Source organism: Podarcis cretensis (genome assembly GCF_951804945.1).
Source record: "Podarcis cretensis genome assembly, chromosome: 14".
NCBI lineage: Eukaryota > Metazoa > Chordata > Lepidosauria > Squamata > Lacertidae > Podarcis > Podarcis cretensis.
The window spans coordinates 20,218,154-20,226,171 of record NC_137183.1 but is presented as its reverse complement, the minus strand read 5'-3'; the positions used below and the strand labels follow the sequence as shown (position 1 = coordinate 20,226,171).

Sequence of the window (8,018 nt, the reverse complement as noted above, 5' to 3'; positions counted from 1 at the left end):
GGAGCAGTCTTAGAAAGGGTGGAAGGCAGGGACATGCAGTCCTCCTGGCAACTGCTCCGTAGGGGCAAGACCTGCTGGGAAGTATTGCTGAGATCACTAGGCCAAGTTGTGTGTTTGTTTCCCTGAAAAAAAGAGAGAGTTAACTTCACTGACAACCGAGATCTGCTTCCTTTCTTGCTGACCTCTAGCTGTTCCATCGGTGTAGTCTAGCCATTGCTCAAAGTTGATGGGGAAACCTCAAGGCCCCTGCTGCTCTCTTTCCTTGATGGTTCTTGATCTTTTAAAAAAGGCTTGGACTGGACAGCACTCAGAGGACACTTTCAAACAGAGGACTGCCCTCTGTAAAGTAGAACACATGAGCACTCTCTGAAATACTCCACATCCTTCAGCAGCCAACTTCTTTCTTTCTCGCCCACCCCCTATCAGAAGAAATCTTGCAAATTAAGCAATCTCATGCTAATGGGCACCAATTTGCATACATTCCTGCAATTTGCTCTGATTGCAATATGAGGGGGTGGGCGCATATTACCGCTTTGACTCTTTTCTCCCCCCCTCCCCTTCAAATGCAGAAACCTGCCCTACCCCCTGGGTAATTCTGCATGAAGCATTCTCCTCATTCTCCTTCGCACCAGGGGCACGCAATCAGTCCCCTGGGGGTTCCTAGACAATGAATCCCTTCTTACCAGGCCATGGGTTAAAGGAGGGGGGGGGGAGAGAGAAACAGGCAGAGACAGTGTAAGAAAGCGTCAGCTATAAACTGGCAGCAATTTCTAAGCTGAGAGCTCTTGAAAAATCTCTCTGACCCACTCCCCATAAGTGGTGCTTGGCAGACCTCTCTAATGCACCCTTCTTACGAGCTCTCTCCATTCTGAGAAAGGAAAGCTGTCAGGCCGAGGGGGAATCTCTCAGCCTGCAAAATAAAACTACAGTAAGCCTGCCAAGGATCAACTAAGATGCCTATAAAGATCCAGGCGTTGACATTCCCACACGCGTTAATAAAGCAAATTGAAAACCTCTATAGCTGGTAGCTCTCGCTTTTCTACCCCCTCGCCCGTCAGGACCAATCGCTAGGGAATCTCTTAGTTAGGAGAACTTTTGGTAACAGCCCTGAGCTAAGTTTCAGAGGATGGAGATGCAGAAAAGGCTGTCAAAGGGCACGGTCAAAGGGCACAGTCTAAGGGATAGGTAGTAGGTAAAGATAATACAAACATTGTATTCAGTTCATATTTAAAGGCAAATCTACCAAATTCGCAGTTTCCAAACAATACACAAAGCAAAAGGCAGCCATCTCCAGGATTTGCACTTCTCCCAATTTTGCAATCAATTCTCCATCCAAGTAACATGTACAAACATATTTAAACTACAGTAAAATGTATATAATATGCATGCAATGGTGGGGGGGAAACTTACCGGAGAAAATGAAGATAGCTCCACCTAGATTTCAGTACCTGCAAATCAGCACTTCCCTGAGTAGACTGATTAGAAATGGAGAGATTTAAGAGAGAGAACACCAAATTAAAGTACTAGAATCAAACAAATCAGGGTGATGCTCAAAGATAAAGCAAACGATCATCGCCTGACTGCTCTAGATCAGGGGTGAGCAGACTTGCAGGCTCTACTTTGTTTTTCACTAGAACCTCGAGATCTACCAACCATAGCCTGGTGCAAAATAGATACTCTTAAAACGAGAGAATTCTGAGTCTGGGGATCTGTTTTGAGTACCAGAGCTGAAGAGAACGCATGGAACTTCCATACAAAAAACTGATCCCTGGTTATCTCAAGGTGTCTTTGTTTCAAAATAACTGAGTGCAGGGAGGGGACATGCTGCTGCTTTTATTTTTAAACAATTGGGAATCTGAAATCCTTTCTGTTTAACTGGGGTAGATCCAGACCAGTGGAGAGAGGGTACACTTGACCAGGTACACTTGCCCGAGGCTTTGGAGAGCTACACTGGGAGGGGCTGCCAGGAGCCTGCTGGACTTACACTGTCGTGCCAAGAATACCCTGTGCCTCCCTGCTGACTAGGGACCCCCGCCTGGGCCCCAGAAAAGCTCTACACCAGTGGTGTGCTGTCAATGAACTGGGGGACTAGGCTAGTCCCCTAAATGCTCCTGGTAAGGTAAAAGGACCCCTGACCATTAGGTCCAGTCGTGACCGACTCTGGGGTTGCGGTGCTCATCTCACTTTATTGGTCGAGGGAGCCGGCATACAGTTTCTGGGTCATGTGGCCAGCATGACTAAGCTGCTTCTGGCGAACCAGAGCAGCGCACAGAAACGCCGTTTACCTGGAGAGGTTCCTATTTATCTACTTGCACTTTGACGTGCTTTCAAACTGCTAGGTTGGCAGGAGCAGGGACCAAGCAACGGGAACTCACCCTGTCGCGGGGATTTGAACCACCGACCTTCTGATCGGCAAGCCATAGGCTCTGTTGTTTAGACCACAGTGCCACCTGCATCCCAATGCTCCTGGTAAATGAGAGTATTAAAGTATTAAAGTATTAACATCTGGCACCTCCCTCCCAAAGCCCAGGAAGCTTCTCCCCAGTTTAGGGAGGGAAGCGTGATGCTCTGTTGAGTCCAAGAGCCCTCCCTCCACCTTCCCAAAACCCACCCAGCTTGGGGAAGGAGGCAGGAGGCCTGGCAACTCCTTCCCAAAACCCAGGAAGGTTCTGTCTGGCTTAGGGAGGGATGTGCAATGCTCATGAAACGTGGTATTAAGACATCGCGATGCCACACACTACATCCCTCCCCCCATTGCCCTCACAAGCTGGCACCTCTGGCCCTAACTATTCCCCTACAAATACTTTTACCTCATGCCGCTGCTCTACACGGGCCTGTCCAGATCTACCTTAGGCTGACCCCTACCTTAGATTATTAAGTGCAGATGCACCTAATGAACGACTGGTTGGCCTACAGCTGTAAACTACATATAAAGAATGATATATAAATACAGATGTTTTGTATTAAAGCATGAGCAACAGCCAAGCTTTGATCTAGAAGAAATTAGCAAGTGAGAAGATGAAAGCATCCCTCTGATTGCATTCTTGGGCTGGAGAAATCTACACCTGTTTTGCCTGTCAAGAGCACAGATGTTCAAACAAGGGATGGGGAACCTCAAGCCCGGGGTCTAAATGTGGCCCTTTCAGCTCGGCCTCCACCACACATTGTCCTGAGCCATATCTCTCACCAGCCCAGCTTTGTGCCCTCCTTGAGCATGTTTGCCTGACTAGGATGTGTCATTTCTCTGGCATGAGAAAGGACCTTCACGTGTGGGATTTAAGAACATAAGAAGAATCTTCTGGATCAGGCCAGGAGCCAGCCAGATGTCCATGCAAAGCTTGTAAGCAGGGCCCGAGCTCAATGGTGTTCTCCCCTTCTGAGGTTTCCCACATATGACCTCAACAGTGGCTGTAGAACACAGCCGTCATGGTTAGTCATCATTACAGTGGTACCTTGGGTTAAGAACTTAATTCGTTCTGGAGGTCCGTTCTTAAGCTGAAACTGTTCTTAAGCTGAGGTACCACTTAGCTAATGGGGCCTCCCACTGCCGCTGTGCCGCCGCATGATTTCTGTTCTGATCCTGAAGCAAAGTTCTTAACCCGAGGTACTATTTCTGGGTTAGCGGAGTCTGTAACCTGAAGCGCCTGTAACCTGAAGCATCTATAACCCGAGGTACCACTGTGATAGCCTTATTAGTGGGGTAGGAGAGCAGGAAAAAGAATCACATCTGGTAACCAAGGCACCCCTTTCATTTCAGATAGTACATGGGTACCATGCTTGATTGCTATTGTTTAAAATATAGCCATGCCCTCCTACATCTAAGCCTGTATCCAAGCCAAAGCACCTGGTATTGAGACTATTGCATAGTCTTTCACTGTTTACCCCTGATTCCACATCCCTGCTTCTTTTTTCCCCCTCTGGACCTATCTGCACTATACATTTAAAGCGTTATTATACCACTTTAAACGATCATAGCTTTCCCCAAAGAAGTGTAGTTTGTTAAGGGTACTGAGAATAACTAGGCGACCCCTATTCCTCTCACAGAACTACAATTTCCAGAGTGGCTTAACAATCAATCCCTCTTCCTAATACTATGGTAGGAGAGCTGGGGGGGGGGGTCGCACCTGGAAAACCAATGCGCCCCTTTGGTTTCAAATAGTACATGGGTAGGCAAATCTAAAAAGCCTGGGACACACATTTTCACGGTCCTCTAGCAGCTATGGTCGCTCATTTAACAGAAATAATGTCTGTAGCATTAACTCTGGAAGTGTAGACTCAATTCTCACCAAACTAAGCCTCCTGGTGTATATTTTGCTCTAATAAGTTTACAGTAGTTTGGTCAGAATCGAGTGTACTCTGCCAGAGTTAACACTAAATACATGACTTCTGGTAAATGAGCCAACATAGAGGGCCATGGAAATTTTTGTCTCAGGCTTTTCAAACTCATCTACCCAAAAGGGAGAATTGGTTGCCAGATGTGAAATACATCGGCGTTATTTTCAGCTCTCCTACCTTTCTATATCCTCCATGAACTTGTCTAATCCTCTTTTAAAGCCATCCAAGTGCCCATCACTATCTCCTGTGGGAACAAAGTCCATGGTTGAACAATGCACTGTGTGGAGAGTCTTGTCTTGCCTACCCTGAATCTTCCAACATCTGGCTTCAGGGGGTGTCCACAAATTAAAGTGTTATGGAAGAGGGAGAACTATTTTTTCTATCCACCTTCTCCGTCCATGCCACTTTTCTCTATCCAAACTTCTAACATGTCACCTCTTGCTAAGTTTTCTCTAAACTAAAAAGGTTCCCATGTACATTGAACAGTTCAAGGAAGACATAAAACACGATAGGGATACATTTGAATTTGCAATTAGGTATAACAGGGCTGAGGACATGGGTGGCGCTGTGGGTTAAACCACAGAGCCAAGGACTTGCCGATCAGAAGGTCGGCGGTTCGATTCCCCGCGACGGGGTGAGCTCCTGTTGCTCGGTCCCTGCTCCTGCCAACCTAGCAGTTCGAAAGCATGTCAAAGTGCAAGTAGATAAATAGGTACCACTCCAACGGGAAGGTAAACGGTGTTTCTGTGTGCTGCTCTGGTTCACCAGAAGCGGCTTAGTCATGCTGGCCACATGACCTGGAAGCTGTTTGCGGACAAACGCTGGCTCCCTCGGCTAATAAAGTGAGATGAGCGCCGCAACCCCAGAGTCGGTCACGACTGGACCTAATGGTCAGGGGTCCTTTACCTTTATAACAGGGACACTACAGATATAGCAACAGTTAAAAAATATATAAATTAAAACTTAGTCACTAACATATAACCTAAAATTATCATTTAAGACCTTAATCATTATGATAGCACAGCTTATTCCCTAAGTTTTATGGCAAACGCACAGAATTTGGCTACCCTTAAGGTGAACTCAGAGGGATGCAGGTGGCGCTGTGGGTTAAAGCCTCAGCACCTAGGGCTTGCCGATTGAAAGGTCGGCGGTTCGAACCCCTGTGGTGGGGTGCACTCCCGCTGCTCGGTCCCAGCGCCTGCCAACCTAGCAGTTCGAAAGCACCTCCGGGTGCAAGTAGATAAATAGGGACCGCTTACCAGCGGGAAGGTAAACGGCGTTTCCGTGTGCGGCTCTGGCTCTGGCTCTGGCTCTGGCCAGAGCAGCGATGTCACGCTGGCCACGTGACCCGGAAGTGTCTCCGGACAGCGCTGGCCCCTGGCCTCTTAAGTGAGATGGGCGCACAACCCCAGAGTCTGTCAAGACTGGCCCGTACGGGCAGGGGTACCTTTACCTTTACCTTTAAGGTGAACTCAGGATCCTTGTCCTCTACCAGGGATTTTAGACATAGAAGTTCGGATTCATTTGGAGATTTTTTGCATAGCAGGGGTAATAAATACCGAGCGTATATCCCCGTAGAAACGGCAGCGTAACAAGGCATGAGAGACAGTTTCTACCTCCATCAAGCCGCAGGGCCAGACTCATTCCACGTATGGGTTACCCTCGAATTTGCCCTGCAATAAGGCAGATGGCAGCACGTTGAATCTAGCGAGGGTAAATAACAGACATTGAACAGTTGTCAAAGGGCTGGCACAGGCCAGAGCTTTGCTTTGTTTTTAAGCTAGGCTCCCCCTGCCCACACACACACAAAAAAACCCCTCCACAGAATGGACATTATCTGAATAAGCCAGTTCTGCATAGAGGCACAGACCGCCTGCTGTCTTACCATTTTCCTTCCTCCTTGGCAGGAGATTTGCAGACCTTTTGAAGTCAGGTTCCTTCCGACTGAAGCAACATGCTCAGCCTGGGTTCTGAGTCTCCCTCAGACCCAACCGCCTCTCCAGAAGAACCTATTAATTGGCATCTATTCATGGCAACAATTATAAGGATATTAAATGTGTATTTATATCCCGTCACCTCCGTTCTGCAGCCACAGGGGGTTCCTCATCAAGAGGTAATTGAAAGGGAAGAGAAGAGGCTCAGGGGCTCCCTCTTAGGAGGCCGACACGAGCGACAGGGAGATGGAAACATCGTTGGGTGTTTCTGCCATTTATAATCATAATGGATTTTACCCTTCTTCTCTCTTTGCTGCCGAACACAAGTGCAAATGGCAGATCTGGTAGCGAATGTGATGCAAAGCAGGGAGGGGAGCGATTCCATTAACTTTGTTACTGACACTTAACGGATGGCCTTATGATATGCCATCATAACATATCAATCCTCATCTTGCCTTTGGGAGCGACTGGAGAAGGTTGGCGACGGAGGAAGAGTTTAGAGGAACATCTCATACCTTCCAACATGACGCAGCCCAAATCAGGGACGCCATCTTCTGGGTCTGCACTACTGGCTAGAGTCACATGACCCGTGCGAAAACACGGCCCTCCAAAAAGTGCTTTTTCAGGCACAGCACCCAAAAACATGTGTTGGGGGGCACCGTTCATGATTGCTGCCTCATAAAATGCCTTTTCGGGGCAGCAATCTTGCATGGCACCCCAAAACACATGTTTTCAGGCACCATGCCCGAGAAGAGTGCAGCCCAGAATCATGTGAGATTGTGGTAGCCATTTTGGTCCCTGTCCTCTGGTGAGAAAAACTGGAATGTCCTGTTTTCTTCCAGGGGAGTTGACAGGTATGACTTTTCTGGGTGAAAACAACGATGAGAAAACATAGCTCCGTGGGATGAAGGTGCTCTTCCAGGCCTCTCCCTCTGCCCCTGGGACACTCCTTTGGAGAAGTGTACACTAATATGCTGGTGAATGTGTGTGTGTTCTGTGTGTGTGTGTGTGTGTGTATTCCACAAACCGATGTGGAAATGTGGTTTAAGAAGAAAACTGAAAGCAACCCAAATGGAGACATTAGTGCATCCCTAGTCTCACACACAACTTGGCCTTTGCTTGAATGTACAGAACTGCTCTTCAAAAACAACCACAGATCTGGTGTTGCTCCTTCAGGTACTGCCCTGCTTGAGGGAAGTTGCACTTTTGAGAAGAGATGAAGGACCTCTTTCTTGGTCAGCAGTACTCACCTGAGGCAGTCTTGAGCAGAAGAAGGGGGAAGGGGAAAATGAGATCAATTTAGCGGCACTCTAGATAGCTAGTAACTGAGATTTGTGCTGTAACAAGACACCTCTGAAGCGAGCATTAAAATTAAAAAATGAGAGGTACAAGAAGAGGCTGGAGAAGGGGGAAAGGAAGACTTAAACCTAGGTCCTACCTGTACTATAAATTTAAAGCAGTATTATACCACTTTGTCAGTCATGGATTCCTCCAAAGAATCCTAGGAACTTTAAACCACTCTGCAAATTGTAGCTCTATAGGGGGGGGGGGATAGGGGTCTCTTTACAACTCTCAGCACTCTTAACAAACCATAGTTCCCAGAACTCCTTGAGGGAAGCCATGCCTGTTTAAAGTGGTATGATACTGCCTTAAATGTATAGCGCAGATGAGGCCTTAAGCCTGTGTTGCCTGAAGAGGTAGAGGAAATTGTTACCATGGTTTTCTGCCTTAACTTTGGTTAAGATTCTA

At 47.4% G+C, this 8,018-nt stretch overlaps 1 long non-coding RNA gene across 2 annotated transcripts; it reads right to left on the bottom strand.

The window, feature by feature from the left end:
* Window positions 1–261: 261 nt before the first annotated feature.
* LOC307202579 lies at window positions 262–2,639 on the bottom strand. 2 transcript variants are annotated; one of them, XR_013832946.1, is made up of 3 exons: window positions 2,612–2,639; window positions 1,411–1,475; window positions 262–339 (listed from the first exon to the last, which is right to left on the bottom strand). It is a non-coding gene; the product is annotated as an uncharacterized lncRNA (long non-coding RNA). The 2 variants fall into 2 exon arrangements; XR_013832947.1 differs by having other exon boundaries at window positions 267–419.
* Between the last annotated feature and the right edge of the window lie 5,379 nt (window positions 2,640–8,018).